General features: G+C 46.4%; 1 protein-coding gene across 2 annotated transcripts in view; it reads left to right on the plus strand.

Moving 5' to 3' along the window:
- Positions 1 to 27,232, plus strand: part of KIF26B (kinesin family member 26B) — a 526,146-nt gene that overhangs the window by 104,797 nt on the left and 394,117 nt on the right. The window contains exon 1 of one of the 2 annotated variants that reach the window (XM_074385662.1): positions 1 to 17,303. This exon is cut by the window's left edge and continues 14,517 nt beyond it. The exons of the other annotated variant lie outside the window; for it this stretch is intronic. The gene's annotated coding sequence lies outside the window, so the exon portion shown is untranslated. The remainder of the gene's footprint in view (positions 17,304 to 27,232) is intronic. 2 annotated transcript variants of the gene reach the window in all.

Genomic DNA, 27,232 nt, shown 5'->3' on the forward strand with positions numbered 1-27,232 from the left:
ACACTACATACACCACACACACACCATACTACACACACACCACACACACCATACCACACACACCACACACACCACACACACACACCACACACACCACACACACACACACACACACACACACACACACACGGGAGAAAAGTGATAAAGAGGCAAGAATTCCAAGTGAGTTACAAACTCCGAGGACCTGGAGCATTCTGAGGCATTCTTAAATTGAGGCTTTTGCGTGAGGATACATAATTTGTCTCCCTTAAATGTTTTAGGGTGAGAGATATTTCTGAGTTGCACAAGATATTTTTAGGGAGATTTAAAGAATGAGTTTGGGAGACTTGGGGCCTGATGCTGGTTGTCTGGGTATTTTGGGACCCTTCCTATTTTCAAGCTTTTTATTGCTCAGCACAGATTTAGAGCTTGTCCTCATCACTAGGAACATCCTTAAAGAGTGGCAGTAAAGACAGGTTTGAGGAGCCAGGCACAGGCCTCGTGCCTGCAATCCCAGCACTTTGGGAGGTGGAGGCAGAAGGATCACTTGAGTGCAGGAGGCTGAGGCTGCAGTGAGCCTTGATTGCACCACTGCGTTCTCGGCTGGATGACAGCAGGAACCTGGCTCAAAAATGATAATAATAATAATAATAATAATAATAATAACAATTTAAAAAAAAGATTGGAATTTCAGGCCAGTGTGAGGGAAGTTAGCAGCAGCCTAAGAAGCCAGATTTCCAGAGTGCACTGTTGGGATTGCTCTAACGTTTCAGTTCAGGCGAACAGTTCAGCACACAGGAATCAGAGCCTGGGAGGTGACAGCTGACATTCGAGCCGGTCTGAGCCTTCTGTCTAGCTTCTCCTCCAATCCGCCAGTCATCCCTGATAACATACTGTGATTTCTCTTTTGTCAATTCTCTATTATACATCTAAATCTTCCTTCTGAGCCATTAAGGTGCCGAGCGTCCTGGTCTGCTTGGGACACGGAACTTTCAGTGCTAAAACTGGGGCAGTTCTGAGCAAACCGGGCTGCTTGGTCCTGGCGGACACCTACTTTGTGTATCTGTACAGCAAGCCACAGCTGTGTGTACGTGTGCAGTGGGTTGAATAGGGGCCCACCAAAAAACACGTGTCCACCTAGAGTCTCAGAATGAGGCCTTATTTGGAATAAAGGTCCTTTTTTAAAACAACCACCACAACAAAATCTACCCTTTCAACTAATTTTGAAGTGTATAATACAGTATTGCTAATTCTGTGGACACCATTGTACAATGAAATGTTTCATCTTCTGCAACCAAAATGCTACTCCCACCGAACAGCAGCTGCGTCTCCCCGTCCCTGCTCCATGGCTACCACCATTCGCTGTCAGATGCTTTGATTTTGACTACTTTAGGTACCTCATAGAAATAGAATCACACAGTATTTGTATTCTGTGGCTGGCTCATTTCACTTAGTGTAACATCCTCAAGGTTCATTCATATTGTAGACAGGATTTCCTCTCTTTTTTTAAGGCTGAATAATATGGCCGGTCATGGTGGCTCACGCCTGTAATCCCAGCACTTTGGGAGGCTGAGGCAGGCGGATCACAAGGTCAAGAGATGGAGACCAGCCTGGCCAACATGGTGAAACCCCGTCTCTACTAAAAAGACAAAGTTGGGTGTGGTGGCACACGCCTGGTGTCCCAGCTACTCGGGAGGCTGAGGCAGGAGAATCCCTTGAACCCAGGAGATGGAGGCTGCAGTGAGCCGAGATCACTCCACTGCATTCCAGCCTGGGTGACAGAGTCTTAAAAACAAACCAAAAAAAAAAAAAATCCCGAAAATGCTAAGGAGGCGAATACCACCCCATTGTCTGTATGTCTGTAGAGGCCACGTCGTCTTCACCCCTCAGCCGCCGGCGGACCTTCACGTCATTCCCCACTGTTTGGCTATCACGAACGGTGGTCCAGTGACCACGGGAATGCAGATAGTTCTTTGAGATTCTATTAATTCTATTGGCTAGAAATCCAGAGGTGGGGTTGCTAGGTCACTTGGTAGTTCTAGTTTTAATTTTCCAAGGAAACTTCATTCTGTTTTGCATGGCAGCAGCATTTTATATTGTCACCAGCAGTGAACAAGGATTTTAACTTCTCCACATCCTAGTCGACGCTTATTTTCTGCTGTTCTTTTTCCTCCCTCCCTCCCTCCTTCCCTCCCTCTCTCCTATTGCTTCCCTTCCTTCGCCCCTTCCCTTCCTTCTCTCCTTCCTTCTCCCCTTCCCCTTTTCCTTCCATTTTCCTTTCCTTTCGTTTTTCTTTGCTATAGTCATGGTCACCCTAACAGGCATGAGGTGATATCTCATTGTGATGATTTGCATTTCTCTGGCAATTTGTGATATTGAGCATCTTTCCTTACACCTGCTTGTCATTTGTGTGTTTCCCGTACAGAAAGGTCTATTCAAGTCTTTTTCTCTGCGTATGTTAAAAATCGGTTTATTTGGCCGGGCGCAGTGGCTCAAGCCTGTAATCCCAGCACTTTGGGAGGCCGAGGCGGGTGGATCACGAGGTCAAGAGATTGAGACCATCCTGGTCAACTTGGTGAAACCTCGTCTCTACTAAAAATACAAAAAATTAGCTGGGCATGGTGGCGCGTGCCTGTAATCCCAGCTACTCAGGAGGCTGAGGCAGGAGGATTGCCTGAACCCAGGAGGCGGAGGTTGCGGTGAGCCGAGATCGCGCCGTTGCACTCCAGCCTGGGCGACAAGAGCGAAACTCCGTCTCAAAAACAAAAACAAAAACAAAAACAAACAAACAAAAAAAAAATCGGTTTATTTGCTTTCGCTATTGAGTTGTAGGAATTTCTTATATATTTTGGATATCGATCTCTTTTCAGACAGATGGTTTGCAGAATTTTCTCCCATTGTACAGGTTACCTTTTCACGCCGTTGATGGTTTCCTTTGCTATTTAGAAGGCCTTTGATATAGTCTCACTCGTCTAGTTTTGCTTTTGTTGCCATATGCACGAAATCATTGCCGAGATCAATGTTTTGAAACGTTCCCCCTGTGTTTTCTTCTAGGAGGTTTGTAGTTTCAGGTCTATACTTAAGTCCTTTAATCCATTATGAGTTGAGGTTTGTGTATGTGTGAGATAAGGATCCAGTGCTTTTCTTTTTCTTTCTTTTTTTTTTAAAGATGTGGTTTCGCCACGTTGGTCAGGCTGGTCTTGAACTCCCGACCTCAGGTGATCTGCCCGCCTTGGCCTCCAAAGTGCTTGGATTACAGGCGTGAGCCACCACACCCGGCCCAATGCTATTCTTTTGCATGTGGATATTTAGTTTTCCTAGCACCATTTTTTGAGACAATCCTTTCCCCATTGTGTAGTCTTGGCACTCTTGTTGAAGATCATTTCTCTTTATATATGTGGGTTACTTCTGATCTCTCTGTTCTGCTCCACTGGTCTATATGTCTGTCTTTATGCTAGTATCACATTGTTTTGATTACAGTAGCTTTGTAAAATGTTTTGAGTTCAGAAAATGTGAAAATTGTAGCTTTGTTCTTTTTTCTTCAGATTGTTTTGGCTGTTCAGGGTCCTTTGTGGTTCCATATGAATTTTGGGATTGTTTTTTCTATTCTTCAAAAAATACCATTGGGAATTTGATAGGAATTTAATTAACTCTGTGACTCACTTTGGGTAGTATGAACATTTTAACACTATTAAGTCTTATATGCCATGTACATAGGATGTTGACGTTTCATAGATGGACTTTATTATGTTGAGGCAGATTTCTTTTTTTCCTGGTTTCTTGCATGGTTTTATAATGAAAAAGTGTTCAATTCAGTCAAATCCCTTTTTTTTTTTTAACATATTTTGAGATGATCATACTATTTTTATCTTTCAGTCTGTTAATGTGGTGTGCCACATGCACTGACTTTTGTATATTGAACCATCTTTGCATCTCTGGGATAAATCCTACTTGGTCATGATTTATTATCCTTTTAATGTACTTTTGGATTCCGTTTTCTGGTATTTTGTTGAGAGTTTGTGCATCTGTATGTATCAGGGATATCGGCCTGTATGTAGTTTTCTTTTCTTCTTGTGTCTTTGACTTTGTTGCTAGTATAATGCTAGTCTTGAGAAAATGAGTTTTGAGGTATTTTCTCCTCTTCATTTTTTAAGGAGACTTTGAGAAGGAGGGACACTGATTTTTCTTTAAATATTTGATACTGTTCCCCAGTGAAACCATCTCGTCCTAGACTTTTCTTTTTGGGAGAGTCTTGATTACTGATTTAGTCCCGTTGCTAGTTATAGATCTGTCCAGCTTTTCTATTTCATCAGGATTCAGGCTTGGTAGTTTGTATATCTCTAGGAATGTGTCCATTTCTTCTAGGTTACCTCATTTGTTGGTATATAATTGTTCACAGTGGTCTTTTGTGAATATTCTTTGTATTCTGTGGCATCAGTTGTAACGTCCCCTCTTTTATTTCTGATTTTATTTATTTGGATCTTTTCTCCTTTTTTCTTAGTCTGCCTAAAAGTTTGGTCAATTTTTGTCAGACATATGGTGTGTGCCTGTGGTCCCAGCTACTTGGGATGCTGAAGCAGAAGGATCACTTGAGCACAGAAATTAAAGACCAGCTGAGGCAACATAGCAAGACCTGCCCTTTTCATCTCTTTAAAAAAACAAACAAAAAACAGATTGTTAATTTTTTTTTTCATTGAGACGGAGTCTTGCTGTTGTTGCCCAGGCTGGATTGCAATGGCACGATCTTGGCTCACGGCAACCTCCACCTCCCGAATTCAAGCAATGCTTCTGCCTCAGCCTCCCTAGTAGCTGGGATTACAGGCACCCGCCACTACGCCCGACTAACTTTTTTCTATTTTTAGTAGAGACACGGGGGTTTCACCATGTCGGCCAGGCTGGTCTTGAACTCCTGACCTTGTGATCCACCCACCTTGGCCTCCCAAAGTGCTGGGATTACAGGCATGAGCCATTGCGCCCAGCCATTTTTCTCTTCGAAAAATCAAGTCTTAGTTTAGTTTATTTTTTTCCTATTGTTTTCATATTTTCTATTTCATTTCTGTGCATTATCATCTTTATTATAATTTCCTTTCTTCTGCTAACTTTAGCTTGGTTTTTTTCCTTTTTCTAGTTTCTTCAGTTGTAAAGTTGGGTTGTTTGTTTAAGATCTTCATTCTTTTTAAACATAGCTGTTTACCGCTATAAACTTCTCTCCTAGTATTGTTTTTGCTGCATCTTACAGGTTTTGGTATGTTGCCTTTTCATTTTTGTTTGTCTCAAGCTATTTTCTAAATTCCCCTGTGATTTTTTTCCTTTGACTCAGTGGTTCATTTTCACATATTTGTGTATTTTCCAGGTTTTCTTCTGCTATTGATTTCTCGTTTCATTCCATTGTGGTTGGAAAAAAAATTTTGGTATGATTTTAAACTTCTTAAATTTGTTAAGTCTTGTTTTGTGCCTTAACACATGATGTATCCTGGAGAATGTTCTTGAAACTAATGTGTGTTCTGCCGCTTTTGGGTAGAAAGTTTTAAAAATGTCTTTTGGGTCACTTGATCTGTAGTGTTCTTCAAGTCCTCGGTTTTTTTATTAGCCTTTTGTTTGGCTGATGTACTCTATACAAAATTGAAAGTGGGATATTGAACAGGGCGTGGTGGCTAATACCTGTAATCCCAGCACTTTGGGAGGCCAAGGTGGGCGGATCACTGGAGGTCAGGAGTTTGAGACCACCAGCAACATGGTGAAACCCTGTCTCTACTAAAAAAATACGGAAGTTAGCTGGGTGTTGTGGTGCATGCCTGTCATCCCAGCTACTTGGGAGGCTGAGGCCAGAGAATCGCTTGAACCTGGGTGGCAGAGGTTGCAGTGAGCCGAGATCACGCCACAACACTCCTGCCTGGGGAACAGAGTGAGACTCTATCTCAGAACAAAAAACCCCGACAAGCAAAAGTGGGATGTGGAAATCTCCTACCATTGTTGTATATTGTTTTCGATTTCTTTTTCCAATTCTGTCATTGTGTGATATCTTTGGGTCTCTGGTGTTGGTACATGCATATTTATAATTGTTGTATCTTCCTGGTAAAGGGACTCTTTTATCATTAAATAATGTTGCTTCTGGTCTCTTGTGGCGGTTCTTGTCTTCAAGTCTGTTTTGTGTGATGTAAGTATGGTCCCCCCTACTGTCTTTTCGTTACCATTTGCATAGAATACCTCTTTCTACCCTGTCGTTTTCAGCCTTTGTACGTTTCTGAATCAAAAAGGAGTCCCTCGTGGGTAGCATAGAGCTGAAGCTTGTTTTTTAACTCCATTTAGCTACTGTGTGTCTTTTGATGAGGGATTTAATTCACTTACACGAAGAGTGATTCCTGAGAGGCGAGGGCTTGCCCCGGCATTTCCGAATTGTTTCTCTCCCTCTTGCGGCTCTCCTGTCCCTCTCACTGTCTCCCTCTTCGTTTCTCTCCTTTCGTTTTCCAGCAATGTTCTTTGATGACTTTTCCAGTTTCTGTTGTGTATCTTCTATAGGCATTTCCTTTGCAGTTAACATGGGGATTACATAAAACATGTCGCGGTTACAGTCACCGTTTTAAGCTGACAACAGCTTCAGTCACATACAAAGACTTTGTATGCTTTCAGTCCCTGCACACTTCGTTACTGCGGTCACAAAATCACATGTTTTTATATTGTGTATCCATGAACATATTTTACATAATTATTTGTTACACTTTTATTTAATTATACTTCAAGTTCTGGGGTGCACGTGCAGAACGTGCAGGTTTGTTACATAGGTAACAAACGTGTGCCATGGTGGTTTGCTGCACCCATCAACCCATCATCTACATTAGGGATTTCTTTTAATGCTATCCTTCCCCTGGCACCCCACCACCCTACTATCCCTCCCTTAGCCCCCACCCCTCAACGGGCCTCGGCGTGTGATGTTCCCCTCCCTGTGTCAGTGTGTTCTCATTGTTCAACACCCACTTACGAGTGAGAACGTGAGGTGTTTGGCTTTCTGTTCTTGTGTCAGTTTGCTGAGAATAATGGTTTCTACTTCATCCGTGTCCCTGCAAAGGACATGAACTCATCCTTTTCATGGCTGCATAGTATTCCATGGTGTATATGTGCCACATTTTCTTCATCCAGTCTATCATTGATGGGCATTTGGGTTGGTTCCTAGTCTTTGCAATTGTAAACAGTGCTGCAATAAGCATATGTGGCCATGTGTCTTTATAGTAGAATGATTTATAATCCTTCGGGTATATACCCAGTAATGGGTTTGCTGGGTCAAACGGTATTTCTCATTCTAGATCCTTGAGGAATCATCACACTGTCTTCCACAATGGTTGAACTAATTTACACTCCCACCAACAGTGTAAAAGCGTTCCTATTTCTCCACATCCTCTCCAGCCTCTGTTGTTTCCTGACTTAATGATCACTGTGGTGTGAGATGGTATCTCACTGTAGTTTGGATTTGCATTTCTCTAATGACCAGTGATGGTGAGCTTTTTTTCATATGTTTGTTGGCTGCATAAATGTCTTCTTTTGAGAAGTATCTGTTCATACCCTTTGCACACTTTTTGATGGGGTTTTTTTTTTTTTTTTTTTTTTTTTTTTGAGATGGAGTTTCACTCTTTGTTACCCAGGCTGAAGTGCAATGGCACGATCTCTGCTCACCACAACCTCCGCCTCCTGGGTTCAGGCAATTCTCCTGCCTCAGCCTCCTGAGTAGCTGGGATTACAGGCACGCACCACCATGCCCAGCTAATTTTTTGTATTTTTTAGTAGAGACGGGGTTTCACCATGTTGACCAGGAAGGTCTCGATCTCTTGACCTTGTGATCCACCCGCCTCGGCCTCCCAAAGTGCTGTGATTACAGGCTTGAGCCACCGCGCCCGGCGGGGTTGTTTTTTTCTTGTAAATTTGTTTAAGTTCCTTGTAGAATCTGGATATTAGCCCTTTGTCAGATGGATAGATTACAAAAACTTTCTCCCATTCTGTAGGTTGCCTGTTCACTCTGATGACAGTTTCCTTTGCTGTGCGGAAGCTCTTTAGTTTAATTAGATCCCTTTAGTGGATCCTGGCTTTTGTTGCCATTGCTTTTGGTGTTTCAGTCATGGAGTCTTTGCCCATGCCTATGTCCTGAATGTTACTGCCTAAGTTTTCTTCTAGGGTTTTATGGTTTTAGGTCTTACATTTAAGTCTCTAATCCATCTTGAGTTAATTTTTGTAGAAGGTGTAAGGAATTGGTCCCGTTTCCGTTTTCTGAATATGGCTAGCAAGTTTTCCCAACACCATCTATTAAATAGGGAATCCTTTCGCCATTGCTGTTTTTGTCAGGCTTGTCAAAGATCAGATGGTTGCATACTTTTGTCTTTTAACCTCCATTCCAGAATTAAAAGTGATTTACACACTACTGTTACAGTATTATAGTATTCTGTATTTGTCTATATGTTTATCTTTAGTAGTGAACTTTATACTTTTATATGCTTTTATTTGCCTATCAAGCATCCTTTCATTTCATCTTGAAGGACTCCCTTTAGTAATTCTTGTAAAGTCAGTCTAGTATCGAGGAACTCCTTCTGCTTTTGGTTATTTGGGAAAGTCTTTATTCTTGGAACGTATTCTTGGTTGACAGGTTTTTATTCTTTCAGCACTTTGGATGTATTATCTCACTTGCTTCTTGCTTGCAAAGGTGATTCGGTGAAGTCCATTGACCACCTTTTAGGGGTTTTATTGTATGTGACAAGTTGCTTTTCTTTTGCTGCTTTAAAAATTCTCCCTGGGCCAGGCACGGTGGCTCACGCCTGTAGTCCCAGCACTTTGGGAGGCTGAGGCGGATCTCCTGAGGTCAGGAGTTTGAGACCAGCCTGACCAACATGGTGAAACCCCAACTCTACTAAAAATACCAAAATTAGCCAGGTATGGTGGCAGGTGCCTGTAATCTCAACTACTCAGGAGGCTGAGCAGGAGGATCACTTGAACCCAGGAGGCAGAGGTTGCAGTGAGTCGAGATTGCACCCCTGCACTCCAGCCTGGGCAACAGAATGAGACTCCTGTCTCCAAAAAAAAAAAAAAAAAAAAACAAAAACAAAATTCTCCCTGAAAAGCTAGAACTTTGAATGCATGCTCTAACTCTTTCTCTCCCCGGGGAGAAGCCGGGAGTTAGGGGTTTTCTTCTGCTTATTTTGTGCTGAGCTGGAGAGCATGGACTATGGCAAATGAGAGCACGCTGGTCTAAACCATTTCTTTATTCTCAGCGTCCCTTGACCGAGTGCCCTTCCCTGTTCTGAGCCATCCCTTGGGCAGTCCCCTGGTAAAGTCTGAACACTGGACCTGGGGTCCAGGGAGAAGCGCGGAGCTGGCAGTTTCCTCCTGGTCACCCTGTGCTGGCCTGGGGGCGGGACTGTGGTGAGTTTCCCTGCCAGCTTCATCCGCTGCTTTTGCATTTGCTCAGGTGCAGGAGCCTCTGAGTTGGTTTCTGTATTTCTCACAAAGGGAATTAGTCTATATATTTTTGTTGAGTTGGTGTCTCTGTAGGGACAAAGAGGGTCTTGGACTTCCTATTTTGCCATGTTGCCGAAGTCACCTCCTGGAATAAAGTCTTTAGGGATGTCGTTAAGGTAAGGATCTCCAGGTGAGATCTTCTTAGATTGGGGGAAGCTGATTTCCGTGAGGAGTGTCATGAGAGACAGAAATGGGGGAGACACAAGCACAGAGGAGAAGGCCACGTGAAGGCCGCGGAGGAGGTGGAGATGGGAGACATTTCTTCATAGGCCAAGGGGTGCCAAAGATGGTTGGCAGCCAGCACACGCTGGGAGGGAGGTGTGGAACGGGTCCTCTCTCAGGCTCTCCAGAAGGAACTCACTTTGGAACTCTCCTTTGACTTTGGACTTTTGGTCTCCAGAAGCATGAGAATGCATTTCTGTTATTCTAAGCCGGCAAGCTCGGGGTGATTCGTTACAGCAGCCCCAGGGAACGAATGTCACAAAGGAAGTGAGTCTGGGAGTTTTACTGTACACATCTGGCGGGAGGCCTGTAGACCTTTTCTTGGGTCAGCCGCCTGACCCAGCTCTTCACTCAATTGCGCCTGCCTGGGTCTGCGGCTGTTCTCCGCACCGGTGTTCTGAGGGATTTCTGCTCAGTGTCGTGCAAACTGCCGACCTCAGTGCCCTGGGTTCCCTGATCAGGCTTTTCCTGCTCTCTGGAGTGCCCTGGGGGATGCGTCTGGGGCGTGCGCAGGGTGACGGCCGGACCTGTGTGGCTCCAGACTCCTGGCCTCATTAACCAAAACAAGGTTTGTGGTGTTGTTTGAGATGGAGTTTCGCTCTTGTCGCCCAGGCTGGAGTGCGATGGCGCGATCTCGGCTCACTGCAACCTCCGCCTCCTGGGTTCAAGTGATACTCCTGCCTCAGCCTCCCGAATAGCTGGGATCACGGGCACGTGCCACTGCGCCTGGTTAACTTTTGTATTTTTAAGGGAGACGGAGTTTCATCATATTGGTCAGGCTGTTCTCCAACTCCTGACCTCAGGTGATCCGCCTGCCTCAGCCTCCCCAAGGGCGGGGATTACAGGCGTGAGCCACCGCGCCCGGCCAGCAAGTTTTAGATGGGTTATTTTTAGGGGAATTAATATAGGATTTTGTTCGGGAAAAAAATGCTTTGCCACTTCACAGCAACAACAGGGAAAGTAAAAGGAGCCTCGTGCGACCCACAGGTCGCGCGCTTGCTCTCGCCTCTCTCCTGACGCCGTTCTTTGCGCAGCTGTTTTCGGCCAGTGAACGCCCTTCTTGGGCGCAGCAGTTTGTGCAGCCACGTGCCTGGCACGTGGGCCGGGGCTTGGAGCCGACGTGCAGGGAGGATGGGAGTCCGAACAGCCCCTGGCGCTTCAGAGAACCACGGGGAGCTAAAAGCTCATTCCTGGCCCCGCGCGTCTGTTGGCGGTGCCGGTCCCCTTTCGTGGCCAGCATCCTGCCGGCGCTTCCATCCTAGGCCGCTGTCTCCATTTCACTGATGGCTCCTGGCAAAGCACGGCGGGGAGAAATTAGGAAGGGGTGGGGTGAAGTTTTTAAATAGGGGGAGTGGGTAAACGTGGGAAGGCAGGAAAATGATTTAAAAGGGCTGGGGAACAGGAAGGTGGTGTCGTAACGAAAGGAAGAACTGTACCTGCATTAGAGTGCTGTGATTTTCCCCAAGTGTTGCCACAGAAATCACACTTCAGACCACGCCGTGCATAGTGTGAGGAGAACGATTCGCCTGTATTGTTCACCCCGCGTCGCCAGCTCCCTCTTTCCCGTGTCTCAGTCACCTGGACTCATTTCACACTATCCTCCGCGGACTGTTTATTTCTCCGCACGGCCAGGGTGTCCCCTTTTCAAGTCGTGGACCTATTAAGTCGACCCTTTATTTTACATCACTTATCATTTTCAGAGCTCCTTTATTTCACTGCTTTGCATTCAGAATTTCCGGCCTCAATCAATCGCCCCGACACGAAGCTTTCTGCTTTCTCTGTTTGGCATGAGCAGTTCCTTTCCTGAATCAGAAATTGATTTTTCTTTCTAGAAGTCTAGCGTGGGGAATAGTCAGCATGCTTTCTAAGTCTTAACATGTTAGAAGGAAAGATGAAGATAAAAATTGGTGACGGGGATTCCCTGGAAAAGAAACTCTAGCCACTCCTATCCTCACGCGTTCACACTCTGTTCTGAGGCATTTCTTGTATTCTGTTTTTCCTCTCTAAAGAAGGGAAGCTTCTTTCTGGGACCAGGACACTGGGCTCATTAGTTTCGGCCCCAGCTCTGCCACATGCTTGCTGTTCAACTTTTAGAAAGTTAGCCCATCTTTCTGTTTTCCGGACTATGAAATGGAGACTCACTGATCTCTTGGATGAATGAAGTGCCAGGGACTCGCTCTGAGACTTGCCCCCATGCAGGAGTAATGAATGAATCCATTTCAAAACAGCTGGATGCGAAGACCACCGCCCAGGCTCTCCTCGGACTCGTTCTGTTCAGAGCCCAGCTTTCACGCATTATGTCTGGAGGCAGTTCCCGACGAAGCCTCTGCCGTGCGTATGGAGCACGTGGCCCTCTTGGGGGAGATGGGGAAGGATCATGGAATGTTAGCCACCGTTCCCATGCAGGGAACTGTGCCAAGAAATGTGCTCCCAGGTTGTTTTGCAGCCCGCTGTGTCTGAAAAGAACTCATAACTGGCTGAAGTCAAGAAAACCCACGTCTGTCGCAGCCACCATGGAAGGCAGGCTTTGGTAGGCTTTGAATCACCTGAGGCTCCGCATGCTTCCTGGCTTGCAACGCCTACCCCCCTGCAGATTCTGCAGCTACACTGGTCAGTCCAGCTGCTGTCAAACACTGGCCATGGTTCCAGCCTGGCTGTCCCTGCCACCACCTGGAGCATGGATCATCCCAGCCCAGAGGTCACAGTCACAAACTCCACACGGTTACCAGGGAGCCACACAGCCACCGACAGCAAGCCCAAACCACCCACGCCCAAATAATCGGTTCTTAACGTCCTCTGTGCTTTCTTGCTGGAGCGCTGCCTCCCAAACCACTCGTGATGCGCACCTTCCACCATCTCTTTTGTTCTTTTCACCTGCTTGGAAAAGAGGAAGGTCACCTGAAGGTCACCACTGGAAACCCTTGGTCACCAAGGCAACCACTGGAAACCCTTGCTGGCCATGGGGCGTCACTGCTCTGTGACACTGTCCAGACTTGGGCTGTAGTTTGTCTGGCACCTGTGCAGCCTCTCTTTTATTTTACTTTTATTGTAAAACCTGTGTGTAAAAGAGTCTATGTAGTGTAGAGATAAAGTTTAAAGAATAGTAGGCCGGGTGCGGTGGCTCATGCTTATAATCCCAGCACTTTGGGAGGCCAAGGAGGGTGGATCATGAGGTCAAGAGATCGAGACCATCCTGGCCAACATGGTGAAACCCCGTATTTACTAAAAATGAAAAAATTAGCTGGGCATGGTGGTGCGCACCTGTAGTCCCAGCTACTCAGGAGGCTGAGGCAGGAGAATTGCTTGAACCCAGGAGGTGGAGGTTGCAGTGAGCCAAGATCTTGTCACTGCACTCCAGCCCCAGGTGACAGAGCAAGACTGTGTCTGAAAAAAGAAAAAAACCAGTTTTTAAATTTTCTTACAACTTTTCAGAAATCTGTTTATCACATGTAACAGGAAAATATTTGCAGGTCTGGGACTATTTTCTATGGTGGTGATCAGTATATGTTTTAAAGATTTTATTTTTGTTAAAAAATGTTTTAAGGATTCATATGTGGCTCATTTCATATACTGGTTAATGTTTATTACTTTAAGTCATTAAATTTTCACATTAAGCCAAATTTAAGTCTTAGAATTGGACACTGTTTGCTTATTGTTTGAGTTATTCCTAGCTTTTTGTAAAATATATAAATGTGGTTTTTTCCTTCCAAGTTATTGGGCTTTGTCTCTGTTTTCAAGACAGATTAGGAGATGACTGTGAACTGCTGTGTGGTGGCGTGATAGTTTCAGCACCGTACGGGGACTGTATAACTGTTAGGAGCCTTTGATCTGAGGGTCTCTGTGTGTCTCATCTCTTTACTGGCACATTCCCGTGGGAGAGCAAGGAATTCCTAACCTCAGTGGTAACTTGGGAATTTCATTGAAAGGAAGCAACTCCTTTCCATTTCTCATACTTGTTTTTCCTACCATCTTCTGGGTTTACATAATTATCTTTTGGGTATTCCAATCGTACTATGATAGGCTTAAAAAAAAAAAAAAGAATGAACAGAAAAGGAAACAGCTGGGAAATCCACCAGCAGAGCCAAGTTTCACGTCCCAGATTAATGTATTTCCTATTTTCTTACATTTTATATGTACCATCTCTTTATCCCACTCTGTTTTCGGAGTGAGCATTATTCCTGGGAAGAACTTCTGTATTTTCTCGGAGTCCATCTGCTCTGACTACTTATCTCCCACCTGAAGCCATAATGTTCCATTCCGAGCCTCGTAATCATTTTCACAGCAACTAAATGTGATTTCACACACAGCAGATTATGACTTCTGTGGGGAGTGAGCAGTGTAAAATGATTAACCCCTTAGGACAGGGACCCCATTTCACGCTAATCTCCTTAGCAACCAACAGAAGACAGGAAAATGGACAGCGTAAATGGATTTCAGGATAATGCAGCGTCTCATTTAACCATCAGATCCAGAGGCCTCTGGAACAGGCTTCTAACCAGAAATGATAGCTGGCACCAAGGAGTATTGAGCACATGTCCCTGGAAAAGGTGGGACTCATGTGGAAGAAGGACGTGGGAACGTGTGCCGTCAAAATTGGGGGTCCACTGGGGATGAAGTCTTGCCTGACTGTGGCGGGCACTGGGCCAGCAGCACTCCCGGAGAGCCACCGTCACGGAATCTATGGATGACGGGGTTCCCAGTGGCTTGTCTAAATGAGTTGATTCTAATTTTGTCTAGTTGCTTTCTGTTTTGGGGAAGAAGAGCTATACCACATGTAGATCTATGAATTAATACTTATAACTGCCCTATAATTGAAGAAACAAGGGTAACCCAAAGGTCTTGTTTTTTTTTCCTAAAAGATTTTTTTCGCTAAAAGTTTTTTTTTTTTTTTTTCCCCTGAAAGACTTCATGGCAATTGAATACCCTGTTTGCAGTTTACTGTTGCTGATTCAAGGAAGGGAGTTTTTATTGGGAAGAAGAAAGTCAATCTAAACAATGCCACAACTGTTTTTCTTTCTTTCTTTTTTTTTTTTTAAATAACCTTCCATGCCTATGACACTGGCAGCTCATAGAATGGGCTTCATTGTATTTGAATGCTCGTGAAGTTAATGCTACCTTTTTCTGCATGACTTACATGTAGAGGATGTCTGGTTGGTTTGTAGCCAATGTCTGTTAGATTCGATGACTCACAGTATCTCAGTAATAAAATGTTTCCCTCTGCATCACATGTGAATTCTGGAATCTTCACCAGAGCTGATTGATCCACTCAGGCAACCTTCTCCATGAAGTATAATGAAATTAGAATTTTGGTTTAGTCATAAATGTGGTTGCAGCTCGGAATTTGAAAGCATGTTCTGTCCCTTGAAGGGAACATGATCATTGAAGAAATTACCGGCCTGTTGTAGGAATCCAGGCATTGTGGAACCCTTCATTACCTGAGTCAATTATTATTATTGTAATTTCGACTCAGCAAGTGTATGAACTTGAAAAAATCATCTAATAAACATTTATTAGTAGCTACCCTTTGCCTGATAGCTGAAAATGAGAAGGAACCAGATGCACCCACTTTAATTAATTGGTGTGATCAGGAGTGGTATGCAACATCGAGGGTGAAAATCGCTGACTTAAATTGTGGCTCTGTGGCTCAAATGAAGCCTTGAAGTCTTTTTTCCCCTTGAATAACTACGGAATTAGAACCTCTGAGTTTTCCTGCCTCGTCCATCTGAATTTCTTTTCTTTTGGGGGCTGAAGGTGTGTTCACTGGAAACTCTTTATGTAGTAATAGGTTCCAGATTGCTAATTATTCCGCAGGCGAGGTGGGAGTTTATTCCTCGGTGTTCTCAGTTCATTCGAAAGACCGTCACAGAGAGGAACAAGGTCAGGAAATGGAATGGAAACAAGGCATGCTATCCTCCTTTTGCCTATAAGTGGCGGAGACGGAAGTACCAGCCTCTGCCTAGAAAAAGCTTTTCTGATGTTGCTGAACCATCCTTCAGGTCTCTCCTTAGACATCACGTTCTCTGAGAAGCCTTCGCAAGCTGTCCCGCCTGCCCTCGCTCCCACCTCCAGCTCTGTTAGGCTTCCTTATTCCTGTCTTTTTTTTTTTTTTTTTTTTTTGAGACGGAGTTTCGCTCTTGTTACCCAGGCTGGAGTGCAATGGCGCGATGATCTCGGCTCACCGCAACCTCCGCCTCCTGGGTTCAGGCAATTCTCCTGCCTCAGCCTCCTGAGTAGCTGGGATTACAGGCACGCGCCACCATGCCCTGCTAATTTTTTGTATTTTTAGTAGAGACGGGGTTTCACCATGTTGACCAGGATGGTCTCGATCTCTCGACCTCGTGATCCACCCGCCTCGGCCTCCCAAAGTGCTGGGATGACAGGCTTGAGCCACCGCGCCCGGCCTATTCCTGTCTTAGTACTTCATCTACTTTACTTTAGAACTGCCTGTTTATTGTCTGTATCCTCTTTTACTTGGGATCAGGGACTGGGTCTTGTCACCTTGTGTCTCTGGAATCTGATACAGAGCCTAGCTTTCAGTAGCTGCTTAATCAAACCTGAATGAACGAACGAAGGAGTGAATGAATGAATGGCAGTAGTGTCTGTCTCACCTAGGTATACTTGACTCGTTTCTGCATCCCTGGTACCTACTGTTACCAGAAACGAGTTCCAATCCAGACCCCAAGAGAGGGTTCTCGAACTTTGTGCGAGAAATGATTCAAGACGAGTCCATGAAGTGAAAGCAAGTTTGTTAGAGAAGTAAAGAGACAAAACTTCTTCGAGAAGAAACTCCATAGGCACAGCAGCCCCGAGAGCTGCCGGTTGCCCACTTTTATGGTTGTTATGATATGCTGAATAAGGGTTGGATTATTCATGCCTCCCCTTTCTAGAAGATGGCCGGTGACTTCCTGACGTTGCCATGGCATTGTAAACCGTCTTGGTGCTGGCGGGAGGGTAGCTGTGAGGGTGCCCAGAGCTCACTCTCATGGCCGGCTTGGCTTTGGCGGGATTTGGCCGGCTTCTTCACTGCAGCCTGTTTCATCAGCAGGGTCTTTATGACCCGTGCCTTGTGCCGACTGTGATTAAGAATGCCTTACCCATCTGGAAATGCAGCCCAGTAGGTTTCAGCCTCATTTTACCCAACTCCTATTCAAGATGGAGTTGCACTGGTTCAGATGCCTCTGACCCTACTTGTGTGTGAGTTATGTATTTGCTGCATAGCAAACCGCTGCAAAACTTAGTGTCTTAAAACAGCAGCTATTTATTCAGCCACGATTCCGCAGACTCGCCGTTTCGCTGGCCCAGCCGGTCGGTGCCGGTGTCAGCTGGGCTCCCTCAAGTGTCTGTGGTCCGCTTCCAGGTGAGCTGAGTGCCGGGTGATTGCAGTTGGCCTCAGCTGGGGGTCGCGTCTGTCTTCCACGTGATCTTTTTCTTCCAGAAGGCTAGCCTGGGCCTGTTCGGGTGGCAGCGAGGCAGGGCTGTAGCGGGTGCCTGAGCTCAGCGGGCACAGCCTCACTTCTGGATTTTTCTTGGCTGAAGAAGTCACAGAGCCAGTTCCGACTTAAAGGGAAGGAAAACTGACTTCTTTGAGACGATGAACTGCAAAGGTACGTTGCAAAGGAGCAGGGCTGCACGGAGAAGAACTGAGGACACTCTTGCAGACGGTCTATGTTTTTGGCCTGGCGTAGCCACTCGGAAGCACTTGGCTTCTCTGAGTCCAACAAGTGTCAGATTTAGCCAGTATCTTGGAAAATCTTCCAAAGAAGAGAACCTTTCTCTCTGGTTCCCTGTCCTTCCCATCTCCTATTCCCTGCTCCCTCCACTTCGTTGTGACCCAAGCGGGCGGCCTGCTGCTGCTGTGAGCACCCGGGTCCTCTTCAATGGGCGACGCATCCTGGGCGCCCCCCATTCTCCTGAGCACCTTGTATAAGGCAGACCCCACGCCCGGCAGGACCAGGCAGGGAGCAAGAAAGACGCGATTCTCGTTCTCCGGTGGGAAAGATGGGCGTTTGCTAGAAACTACGAGTGGTGGTAGTCACAAAGGCAGGCAGGATTGAGGCACAGGTAACAGAGGGCACCTGCCTCGTTGAGGACCTGGCGTTGAAGCTGAGACCTAAGGGGTGGTAGGAAGTGGTGTTGTCACCACAGAGGAGGTGGCAGCGACGGTGTGGGGCCCCGAGAAGGTGCGGGGGAGGGAATGTGCACCAGGGCCCTGCAGGAAACGGCATGGTGTTTGGGGAAGTGGGAGAGGACAGGCTGGCTCGGTGAGGGATGGCAGAGGTGTGCCCGATCAGGTCTCCTGGGGCTGGGGAGCCAAGGTGCTTTCCCAAGAGTTAAGTGGAAAGCTGTTGAAGGGTTACAAACGGGAGAGAAGTGACCCAATTTACTTTATTTTAAAAAAAAATTTATTTATTTATTTATTTTTGAGACAGAGTCTCGCTCTGTTGCCCAGGCTGGAGTGCCACGGTCCAATCTCTGTTCACTGCAACCTCTGCCTCCTGGGTTCAAGCTAGTCTCCTGCCTCAGCCTCCTGAATAACTCGGACTACAGGCACGCGCCACCATGCCTGGCTAATTTTTGTATTTTAATTTTAGTAGAGAAAGGGTTTCACCATGTTGGCAAGGTTGGTCTCGAACTGCTGACCTTGTGATCCGCCCGCCTTGGCCTCCCAAAGTGCTGGGATTACAGGCATGAGCCACCGTGCAATATACTTTTTAAAATCACCCTGGGCTGCATAGATACTACATTTAGAGGCGTGCAAGACTGGACGTGAAATTCCTTCCATTCTCTGTCATCGAAACATCCTGCTCAGCAGGGTGTGGGGAAGAAAGCCATCCGATGACACTGAACTCACTGAAGTTACTGAGGACCTTGTCCGTGGTATTTGTGTCTTGGAAACCTCTGAGCTGCGTGTTCTGGAATGTCCTCTCAGCCTGTGAGTGCACAGTGGGCACAGGGAGCTGGTGCCCAGGGAGGGGAGGGAGCTGCCACTGCCAGCTGCCCAGTGCAGCCCCCATTCATTCTGACCTGGCTGGCCTGCTGGCAGGGGTGGTGAGGGGCTCCCCTAGCTGTGCGAGTCCTCAGGCAGCCCTTGCAAGTGGCTCACTTCAGAGGGGCCGGTGCCCGGCGGTGGCCTCTTGGGATCTCGGGGCAGGTCTCATCTGCCTCACTTCTCCCTTGTTGATTTCCCCCACTGGGCGCTATTTTACCTTTTCACTGGATGTTACTTAAAAAATGTGGTAACGCACCAACGCCTTTCACTGCACTGGGCACCTGGTTTTCTGGGGGACACAGAGGTCCCTTCTGGTGCCGCCTCCCAGGAGCCTCTTCAGGCAGCGCTTCTCAGACTTCACTGAACTCTGCTGGAGGCAGCTGGCAGGTCACTGTCGGTGGAGTCGGCCAAACGCGTGTCTGCCAGGCCGTTTCCCTTGCACCTTCCCGGGGTTCTCAGTGGGTCGCAGAGGCAATGCAGTAACGACACAGCTTCTTCCTAACGAAACGTTCGCGGCTCCTCTCTGGCCAACAGTTCAGCAACCTGGTGGCCCACACTGCTCCTGTGCTGTCCCTGAATTTCAACGTTCAGAGTTTTCTTCAAAGCCCAGGTCTGCTTATCAGTCATGTTCAATATTAGGTTACTTACAGAATGAAGTCATTATCTTTAACGTTTAATAACCGTGCCACAAAGATAATACGATAAAATCCGAGAAATGTAATTTAGGAGGCTTTTGACTCAAGTCTTGTGGGTGCATGTGTGTTTAATCTTTCCTAATCCTGTCCCCAAGGCTAAGCAAAACCTTGTTTTCGCTCCGTCTTCGACTTAGTTTGTCTCGTAGCTTTCTGTTTTTGTGTGGCTGTGTCCTGATGGATGTGTTTTGGTGGTGGCTGAGTCTGGGGATCTGGGAGCAGGGGTGGTGCTGATATTGACACACCTCGAGCCTGGACTGTGCTGCAGGAGGGGTGGACGGCAGCAGGCAATGCTGTGGGCTTAGACCCCTGCACGACATGGCTTTGGTCAGGTATGGGGAACAAACGACCACGTGGGCTCCGCCCTTGTCACAAAGCAACAACGTGCCCAGATCTGATTCCCCCAACCCTGGAGGAATCAGGTCTTTGAAGATAGAATTGAGCCTCGGCCGGGCGCGGTGGCTCACGCCTGTAATCCCAGCACTTTGGGAGACCGAGGCGGGTGGATCACGAGGTCAAGAGATAGAGACCATTCTGGCCAACATGGTGCTACCCCATCTCTACTAAAAATACAAACATTAGCTGGGTGTGGTGGCAAATGCCTGCAATCCCAGCTACTTGAGAGGCTGAGACAGGAGAATTGCTTGAATCCAGGAGGTGGGGGCTGCAGGGACCCCAGAACGTGCCACTGCACTCCAGCCTGGGCAACAAGAGCAAAACTCCATCTAAAAAAAAAAAAAAAAAAAAAAAAATTGAGCCTCACAGCAGACCGCTCCTGGTAGTGAAGAGATTCTTGGGGTAAAAGCCTGGCTCTAAAGAAGGAAGATTGTTTCCTTCCTTCCTTCCTATTTTTTTTTTTTGTTTGTTTCGGAACATGCGTAAAATTGCCTTTAGTCATTTTGCTGTGTCTTCTTGGAAGAAGCATGAGTATGAGCGAGTCTGAATTTGCAGGTTGAAACCCTGATTTCCCACGGGCAGAATCCCGAAATGAGGCTGTTGGACTGTTTTGAGCTCTTCCTTTAAGGAATACAGACCATAATGGTGGCTCTGTTTGGTATCCTGAGGGGCTGTGGACAGGGAGGCTGGGGCAAGGTTCATAAAACACTGAGAGGTTTTTCAGAGAAAGGCGCTACAGAAATGGAGGGCTGAGTTGCATTGGAAGCCTCCCACGGGTCTCCAGGCTCTCATTTCCCTCCAAGTCATAAAGTGAGAGGATCCGTTACAAGGCTCCCCTCCCCTCCCCCTTCTCTCTCATTCTGTTCTCAAGGCAAGAACCGAGGCGTGGGGGTCTAACTCTCCAGGACAGTCCTTCCACGGTTCACCTGCACACTGCCCTGTTACGTCGTCGAAGGAGCTGGATAGCTTTCCTTTCAAAATTTTACAATGACTCCTTTCCTCTTTCTGAATTGCTTGATGAGTTGACTTGTCTTCCTCAAAGTTGGTAATATTTCCCTTGAACGATGGAAAACTGAATCGGGTACGGAGCAGGCTTTTGGTTTTTCATCTAAATGATTGAATTTCTTTTTTGGGTCTAGCTATATTAGGAGTAGAGAGAAGAGAATTTTCAGAGGTGGAGGTGAGGAAAGGGTTCACGCTAGTTTTTTAATTTTTTTCTGAGACAGAGTCTTGCTGTGGCACCCAGGCTGCTGGACTCTGCCTGCTGGGTTCAAGCGATTCTCCTGCCTTAGCCTCCCAAGTAGCTGAGATTACAAGCGCCCACCATTACACTTGGCTAATTTTTGTATTTTTAGTAGAGACAGGGTTTCACCATGTTGGCCAAGCTGGTCTTGAACTCCTGACCTCAAGTGATCCACCCGCCTCGGCCTCCCAAAGTGCTGGGTTTACAGGCGTCAGACACTGCACCCAGCCAAGTTCTTGAAGAAGATATTCTTGAGGGAGCCAGGTTTGAGTTCCATGGATGCTTCAGTGTTGGACTGCTCTCATGTTTCCATAAGTATAGCCTTGTTTCCTTCAACTCACGGGAAAAAATTGCAGAGTTAGGGCCTGTATAGAATGTGAAATCAATCAAGACATAAATAATGAAGCATACAGATTTTTTTTTTTAGTTATTTGGAATGGAGAGAAAGTATCCCTTTTCAAACATTAGCTGTAACTTCATACCTCCTAGGAAAATGTTTCCATACATGATTAGTTAAAAATTTTAGCTGAATTAATTAGATACTGCAGTTTAACAAATGGTCAGTTCAGTCCATTTTTAAATGGAGTTTTCCTAGAATGGAACCAGTTGACTGCTTGACTCAACTGGCCATTTGTGTGATACAGACGCAGGTCTGGAGTAATAAGCTTGAACTCGGCAGTGACCGACGGCTAAGATCACGTTTAAGGAAGACAGGGAGAGCTCTACCATGGATCCGTATCATGAGTTCCTCTCATCGGATCCACATCATCAGCTCATTAGTAAATGAAATCGCAATCCCTGCCCCTCACGAGACATCTGATCACATTCACTGGTGTTTTCAGTCTGTGTTGAAAAGCGGAGGAGATGTGGACGCTTTTGCACACATGGTGAGCCAGGAAGGAGGTGATGAGTGAACTTGGCAGAGATCACTCGAACGTTAGAGGTAATGATTCTGTTGAGTATTTTCTTGAGTCCTTAGTGGATATATTACTTCTCATGGACTTGAACTAATTGGAAGTAAGATATTGTGTAAGATATCTTACTTAGATATCTTAAGTAAGATATTCTGTTTAGAACTAGGTGGAAAAGATTCTTCCGTCTAGTTCTGAGCACACCGGATTTGCCTGAGAAACTCTTTGGACTGAGCTCTGAGGGTGACGTGGCCTAGGTGGGTTTGCCTTGACCGGGTGACCTTGGGAAGGAGGAGGTGTGCATGGGTGTCACGCAGCTCTGGTTCACGCTTGAACGTACGTGGACACCTCTGTGCCTCTCTGCTGTTCATCTCTGTACCCTTGCCTCAAGCATAATGTTTATCACGTGGTAGTGTTGAGTCAGTGTTGAGAGTTTGGTGGTTTGCCGGCCTGAGGTGCTTAGAGTTTGTCGAATTGTTGTATGTGCTGCCAGGACCTATGACTTCGGGGAAGGAAGCCTTAGGGTTCAGGAAGCTTGTATGTTTTGTTTTCTTACGGGCCAGAAGTTTTGTCTTTTATTTATTTATTTATTTTCTTATGGGCTAGGAAATTTCCCCAAGGGGAACTCATTGAGCAAGGATGTACAGTGTGACTTATGGCGCTCCCCACTTAGGAGCAAGTCACTGGTGTCTGTCTTCTCACGGGTCCTGTGCTGAAGAACCGTCTCACCAGCTGACACCGCTTATTAAGACATTCTGTACCTCCGTGACTACAAGATCAGGGCGTGCTTAGAACCAGAGGCGGGCACAGCAGTGCGGAGACGTGGGTCGTAATCTGAGTGCGGGCGTAAGGGCTCCGACACAGGTGCCACCAGCAGCTGCTGGAGTGGCTTTGCAGCTGCACAGCATGTGCCATGGTCGCCCAGTCGAGGACTGTCCCTGCAGGCTTCAGGCCGCAGCTCCCGTGCGTCCACCTCGCCGTGGGGTGCCCGGCATGGGAGGCTGGGAGCAAAGTCCTTGCTCAGAAAGTTGGCTTTACTTTTCCCTCTTCCATGTATGTCCTCGCCTTTGTGAACTCTGTCACTTGTCTAGAATGCCACCCCCTCTGCTCCCTGTTGATTCACACCCGCCACTTTCCTCCGGAAGTCAGTCAGCATTCAGCGCTTCACAGATCCGTTCTGTGGCCTCCTCCCGTACCATCCTAACTGTAGTTTTTCCACACACAACTTGTGAGTGCCCCGAGCCCCTGCACGTGTGTTCTGACTTTTTAGCTCGCGTGCTTAGGAGCAGCCCAGCCCTCCTTTGTGCATTGACTGCAGCAAGCAGGCTGATCTTCCCAAAGCTGATGGTATGAACTGCGTTACACAGACTGTCAGTTTCGGAGGTTCTGTTTGATTCTCAAAGTAACTCTGTGAAGGCTGGGTGCAGTGGCTCATGCCTGTAATCCCAGCACTTTGGGAGGGCAGAATGGATGGATCACCTGAGGTCAGTAGTTCGAGACCAGCCTGGCCAACGTGGTGAAACCCTGTCTCTACTAAAAATACAAACATTACACGGGCATGATGGTGTGCACCTGTAGCCCCAGCTACTTGGGAGCTGAGGCAGGAGAATTGCTTGAACCCTGGAGGTGGAGGTTGCAGCGAGCCAAGATCTCCAGCCTCTGTGAAGAGTGAGATTGGGTCTCAAAAAAAAAGAAAAAAAAAAAAAAAAAAAAGGAAAAAAACCCTCTATAGGGGCAATTTTTATTTTCATTGTTACAGATGATGACACTTAACTTCAGAGAGGTCAGGTGACTTAGCTAAGGTCACACAGCCAAGTGGAAGGTGGAGGTGGGTTTTGAGTCTTTGTCTGCTGATTCCATGTCCATTGCTCTTTCTACTACCATGCACTGTCTTTTTGATTGGCTGATTCAATAACTTCTGCCTTCAAAAATTAGACTCACAATTTTTTTTTTAAGAAAAGCCTTCCTTAGGAGGAAATGTCTTCTGAGAAGCTGTAATTTTTTTAAGAAAATAATTTGAGGCCGGGCGCGGTGGCTCAAGCCTGTCATCCCAGCACTTTGGGAGGCCGAGGCGGGTGGATCACGAGGTCGAGAGATCGAGACCATCCTGGTCAACATGGTGAAACCCCATCTCTACTAAAAATAGAAAAAACTAGCTGGGCATGGTGGCACGTGCCTGTAATCCCAGCTACTCAGGAGGCTGAGGCAGGAGAATTGCCTGAACCCAGGAGGCGGAGGTTGCGGTGAGCCGAGATCGCGCCATTGCACTCCAGCCTGGGTAACAAGAGCGAAACTCCGTCTCAAAAAAAAAAAAGAAAATAATTTGAGAAAATTATTTTAATTTTAAGAAAATAATTAGAGAAGAGGAGTAGGCTCTGCCTAAGGACAAAGGTATTACTTAGTCCTTTATCAAACGTTTAAGGGTCTGCTCCGTACTGTGCTGGTTGACGGAAATGGGAATAGGGTCAAGTGAGGACGTGGGTCCTGTCCTCCCGGAACCCATAGCCTTGTGGCTTAGATTGGGACACCGTGGTGGCAGAGGTCTTGTGTGCTTGCGAATCTGAAAGGCTGATGCCTAATGTTCTTTTCTATTTGTTTTTGAGATGGAGTCTCGCTCTGTCGCCCAGGCTGGAGTGTAGTGGCGTGATCTCAGCTCACTGCAGCCTCCACCTCCCAGGTTCAAGTGATCCTCCTGCCTCAGCCTCCAGAGTAGCTGGGATTACAGGCGTGTGCCACCACTTCCAGCTAATTTTTGTGTTTTTAGTAGAGACAGGGTTTCACCATGTTGGCCAGGATGGCCTCGAACTCCTGACTTCAGGTGATCTGCCTGCCTTGGCCTCCCAAAGTGCTGGGATTACAGGAGTGAGCCACTGTGCCCAACCCTAATATTCTAACTCACAAGGAATCTTTACCTGTATTCACTATGCGTAGGCTAATACTATACAAATATTGGTTTCTAGAGCCCATTGCTGAATGAAGAGATAAAATGTGGTCTGCGCACACAATGGGACATTCTTCGGTGTGGGAAAGGAATAACATGAACCTTGCAGAAATTGTGCCAAGTGAAGTAAGCTCAACACAAAAGGACAAACATCGTATGGTTTTGCTTATGTGATAGGCAAAATCATAGAGGAAGAACGTAAAATAGAGGTGGTCAGTGGCTAGAGGGAGGGAGAATGGGTGCAGAGTTTCAGTTTGGGAATGTGAAGAAGTTCTGGATATGGATATTGGTGATGATTGCAAAACAGTGCATTGACCATTGCATTCATGTATTTAATGCTCTTGAACTGTACACCCCAAAATGGTTAAATCGGTAAACTTCATGTCACGTATACCACACAGAAAATCAATTTTCAGATTATTGTCAGCTATGCTGAGACATGCCATTGAGGCAGGAGGACGATGGGAGTGGTCATAGCCGTCTGTGGAAAGCAGAAGAGCAGAAGAGACCCCTCATGTCACCAATTAGCTCTCAGAATCCGGAAAACATCAGGGAAGAGCAGCCTCCGCTGCCCCATCCGCGAGCTGTTTCACTAGCATTCCAAACAGTTCTGGCAAGGGTGGCAAAGCTAGACCAGGATCTGGGTAACTTTCACAGTTGATTGGGTAAGGAGCAGCACTGTTCTCAGAGAAATGAGAACATGTGTCTTGGAAGGCTGCCTCAGCTTAATGTTCCACGCGATCCAGGAGGCCAGATGGCATTTTATGTCGTTTTCACAACTGTGATTTTGGATTGATTACTAAACCTGTTTGTGTTCCTAGCCCGGCTCACTGCCTCCCGCCTGCCTTTTAGCGTCCCCGTCATTCCTGGAGCTCGGGTTGAACAGGCGTATTGTGTTTCTTCTGTTCCTTATTATGACTACGCTGGTGCGAGCCTTGACTACCTTCAGCTCTATTTGCTGCCCAGAGTCTAGTGTAGAAAATAAAATCCTTTTTCCAATAAGTATGAGCAAATGAAAGCCTGTCACGTTGCGTTTATATCCAATTCTTGATTTTTTTTTTCTTTTTTGAGTTTGGGTTCCCCTCATGATGGGTTGCAAAAGGAAAGGGGAATTTCTGATGTCCTGCCGGCTTTTCCTCACCCAGCTGACCTTCTACCGTCAGATGGTGGTTTCATAGGAAAGGCAAATTAATTTTACATCTAATGCAAGAAATACACAATTAGGAAGATTGTATTAAAAATTAAGTAGTTTGCAAAATATTTTAGGATTTTCAAATTACTTTTGCATAAATAACTTCTTCCAGTTCTTACAATGGTCTAGAGCCAGAGTCTAGCAGGTGTCTCCCTCTCCTGGGAGGAAACGGAGGCTCAGAGATGGTGGGGGCGTGCCCGAGGTTGCCCGACTCACATTGGTCAGAGCTGGATTTGGAGAGCTTATCTGCTGGGTCCGCATCCAGAATGCTTTCTACCATTCTGCTATGCCAGCTGGACGGGAAAAATCCCGTCAGAGTAAATAATATGGGCAATATCTGCCATTTTGAGCAACTTACCAGGCCAGTTGTTAAATAAGTCACAGTGACCATTGGACCTTTGCTTTGACCCTTTGTAGTTTAGTAACTCTCGTGACTGATGGTTGATTTAATAGGCTGGAAAGTGAGTCAGGGATTGTGGGGAGAGACTGGGAGGTTCTTGGGAACATCTCTGCTGACCTCTTGAACGGGGCTTCCGTTCTTCCAGCAAGGAAGGGAGGATCACGGATGTCGCAAAATGTGCTTCTGTGAAGCCCTTCAGAGACTTCTAGTAGTTTCAGTGAACAGATAATGTCCCACTGCCTTGCTGAAATCCTGGTATGGCTTGAGGAGCAAGTTTATCTCAGTCATTTTTCTGTTTCTAGTGCTTGGCCCAGATCTTGACCTAATAGGAACTCAGCAACTATTTGCTGAGTGGAATCTCCAAAGATAGCAGTTTCTTCTTGTAGGGAATTAGAGTCTATTGATTTGCCCAGTGCAAGTTCATTTTATTAAGATATCTTGTTCGGGCATGGTGGCTCATGCCTGTAATCCCAGCACTTTGGGAGGCTGAGGTGAGTGGATCATCTGAGTTCAGGAGTTCAAGACCAGCCTGGCCATCATGGTGAAATGCCATCTCTACTAAAAATACAAAAATTAGCCAGGCATGGTGATGGGTACCTGTAATCCCAGCTACTCAGGAGACTGAGGCAGGAGAATCGCTTGAACCTGGAAGGTGGAGGTTGCAGTGAGCTGAGATCTCACCTCTGCACTCCAGCCTGGGTGACGAGTGAGGCTCTGACTCAAAAAAAAAAAAAAAAAAAAAAAAAAACAACCAGCTTCAGCTGTGTGT

The sequence above is a fragment of the Saimiri boliviensis genome, chromosome 14 (genome assembly GCF_048565385.1).
Source record: "Saimiri boliviensis isolate mSaiBol1 chromosome 14, mSaiBol1.pri, whole genome shotgun sequence".
NCBI classification, from domain to species: Eukaryota; Metazoa; Chordata; class Mammalia; order Primates; family Cebidae; genus Saimiri; species Saimiri boliviensis.